Genomic DNA, 3,533 nt, shown 5'->3' on the forward strand with positions numbered 1-3,533 from the left:
CGCCTTGTAAAGTGGTGGCGAATACCTTGCACATAAGAGCATTGTTGTTCCGATAAATGACCATTATGCTTCGGTAGTGCTTCAAATGTCTCTCTGGGTCTCTATCTTCTTTCAAGGATGTAAAATATAGCATGCTGAACTTGCGTGGTGGTTCTGCATGCTCGATCTCGTCCGTGAAGAGTGACCTGCTTATGTTGGTCATGTCCCGTCGTAACGCAACATCAGTGACCTCGTTACGTTGGAAATCGAACAATTGCTCGATTAAGAGCCTCTCTACTTCTTCTTGAATTTGCCTTTGTTAGGGTAGCGGAGCTCTCGGTTGCCCTCAGTTTTGACCTGCTGGTCTAAGCTGCTTTTATATGTGTTCGGCTCGTTTATGCCGCAGCTGTGGTGCATGTGGTACGTTTCTAGTAGGCGAGTAAATTTCTCGTAGGCTACCGGTTGAACTTAAGTCGGATTGAGTATCTACTTCCTCCACTTGTCATGCTGCATACTTTGATGTGAGGTGGATGATGCTTCTTGCGGGCCTAGTCGTGAATGAACACTTCGCTTGGAAAGTTGCTCATGTTGATTATCGGAGTGTGACCTCAACCATGAATGTATGCTCGTTCATGGGCTTAATTGAGAATGCACAATCCTCTACGCGCTAAGATGAGAGTATACGCTATCTCGGGAGCCTAGTCGGGAGTGTACACTGCTAGAATGCTCAGTTCATGATTGGTCGAGTGGCTGTTTACCGGGACGCTGTTAGAGAGGTTTGTCATCTACCTTTGTCCTACTTCGGGACTGCTCATTTGGGGCATGTTGCATCTCAGTGCTTTGCAAGAGCTTATTCACCAAGGTCTTCTGTTGTGCGAGGGTGCTTGTCAACTCTATGACTTGTCGAGACATGTGTGGTTCGCCATTTGGGTTGGAAGAGCTTGGACAGTATGCGTCTCCTTGAGTAGTGGAAGTGTCATGGACTCCGGAAGTAACATTTGAGTTGGAATATGTCAAATTCGCAAAAAAATTGGGTGAAAATAGCCCCGGTTCAATCGTCGATCCATAAATTTGAAGCAGAGATAGTTGAACCGATCTTGGACCGGTTTGGATTGCTTGGAAGGCCACAGGAGTGGGCTGGATCTTGGATTGAGTTGTTGGCGTGGGTTGGGCCACGTGTGGTATGTGTGGGCGTTGGGCTTGGGCTTGGCTCGGCAACGCGTTAGGCTCACGCTGGCCTTAGGCCATTTGGGCCATGCGTTGAGATTGGGCCTATGCTGCTCGTGCAGCGGCTTGGGCTGCTCTCGACGCCTGGGCTTGCTGATCACCATAAGTCGTGGGCTTGCCAAAGGTTGCCACGATGGTGCCCTGTGAGGGTGGTGTCACTCTACTCGTTGTAGCATTGAGCCTCATGGATAGTCGTGGTAGGGCTATGTCACGATCTCCGTCCCTCGATCCAAATCCATGAACATAGGAAGTTCCATTCGTCGTGGTTTCTAAATTTCTAGTCATTATACTTTTCTTTTACGTTTATTCAAAGAACTTTATATAAAAAAAAAATTAGGAATAAGGACGTACAAAAAATCTATGAATGAACAAAAAATGAGAAACTTTGAATGCGAGAGTCTTCTTTGAGCGTGTAAATCAAGACTCTCAATGAAAGCACCAATTTGTGGATGCAGATTTCCGCCGTCTTCTTCTTTGACGAAAATTCACCTACAAAATAATAACACCTAAGATTAAGGCCAAAAGCCTCACGCGCCCATGATGAATGGGGGGGTTTTTGGCCAAAGAATCTCTAATGCCAAAGTTAGAATTTGAGAGAGAAAGTGTTTTAGGAATTTTTGGGGAGAGAATCAACTTAGCTTTTTGGAGAAAAATGGGACTATTTATAGGGGAGTGGTTGGCCCTATTTGGAGAATAGGGACCGGCCACTTATGGTGGTATTATGATTTTAATTGCAATATATTATGTGAAACAATATCTTGCAATTAACTTGGTAATCAATCCTAATTTAAATAGGATGATTGGGAGTTACCTTTTGAGTGAGAATTTGATGAGGAGTGATGAGAGGGTTTTGAATAAATACCATTTTAAGCACCTTTGACTTTTCCTTGATTGAGCCGTTATTGTCCGTTGCATGTGAGTGGAAATCCTGGTATGCCTTGAGGGTAATTTTATCCTTTTAACCCAAAAGTCCACGTGTCGTCTTCATAATTTTCTTGATTATTTTTTGCTCCACAAAAAAGGCCACTGGAAAACACAAAATTTGGGCCGTTTTGTTTTATTTTGTCTATCTCAAGTCTAGTCATCCATCCAAATTTGTCCCATCTTATTTGGGATAGAAAACGTAATCACAAGATGCATAAAGGGTCGATGGTCGAGCCTCATAAGACTAGTTTTGGAGAAGAAGATGAACAAGTAGGGTTTGTGGGGTGTATGTAGATATATAAATCTTAAATTTAAGTAATATGTCTTATTTTTTCCTTTCCACACAACTAAAAGCTAAAAAAACATTAAACTTATGTGGTGAGGTGCTGTTTTAACCTATACGAAAACTGAATATTAAAATATTGAGAAATCCCCAAATGGTTGAATATTTTTACCTTTAAACAAGTTATTTGATGTAATTCCTTTGTGGTGCCAATAGAATATAAAGATCAGACGTAAAATTAAATTTGGGGCCATAGGAAAAAGGTATGCACACGTATTACACATACTGAGCTGAACCAAAAAATATTTAAAACATATGGAGATGCAGGGGATCGAACCCTGCACCTCCCGCATGCAAAGCGGGCGCTCTACCATTTGAGCTACATCCGCAGTCGTCTAGAGTATCCAGGAAATTATTTTTGAGATACTAATTTCAAGCATTCTCATCTACTCCTAACACCAAAATAGACAAACAAGTCCGCTGGGATCTTTTAGTTGACGTTGCAGTATATCTTTAATAGTAATTTTAATTTGGCCAACCGACGCTTAAAAATATCTTCGTATATGTGGACCAATTATTTTGATGCATGGGAAGGCTTGGTCTAATATATAATTGATGCAAAAAATAATCTCGTTGTTAAATACAATGCTATCACCAATTCATGTAAGATCATACTTCATAATTAATTCAGGACAAGATTAGTATGTTTGTTTTTTTGTTTGATAGTCACTAATCATTGTAAATATATTATATTACGTGTCCTATCGATTGATCTGTTTGAGCATATACTCAATGCAAAATTACAAATTTGAGATGAGTGAATTATATTCATTCCATTTTATATTTTCTGAAGATATGATATGTGAGTTATATCTTAGGAGAAATATGTAAATTTGAGATCCATTTACTTTTGTTTTTTTTGAGTTGGCTCATCTCCGACAAAATGTAAAAGAAGATATAACTTTACATTTTGGGTGCTTTTATTGGCAATCGAAATTTTTTATTGCACTTCAAATTTTTTATGTTTAAAAAGAAAAATATATTTTTGAAGAGTGCACAATAAAAATTTTAAATTACCAATACCAGTTCTATTTCTCATTTACCCACATTTTAACAAGTT

General features: G+C 39.7%; 1 non-coding gene across 1 annotated transcript; it reads right to left on the minus strand.

Annotated features, from left to right (window-relative positions):
- Nucleotides 1-2,729: 2,729 nt before the first annotated feature.
- Nucleotides 2,730-2,802, minus strand: TRNAA-UGC. The gene has a single exon. It is a non-coding gene; the product is annotated as a tRNA-Ala (tRNA).
- Nucleotides 2,803-3,533: the final 731 nt, after the last annotated feature.

This window comes from the organism of the source record quoted next, unplaced genomic scaffold (genome assembly GCF_019419815.1).
Source record: "Pyrus x bretschneideri cultivar Hongxiangsu unplaced genomic scaffold, Pyrus_bretschneideri_v1 Contig10, whole genome shotgun sequence".
NCBI classification, from domain to species: domain Eukaryota; kingdom Viridiplantae; phylum Streptophyta; class Magnoliopsida; order Rosales; family Rosaceae; genus Pyrus; species Pyrus x bretschneideri.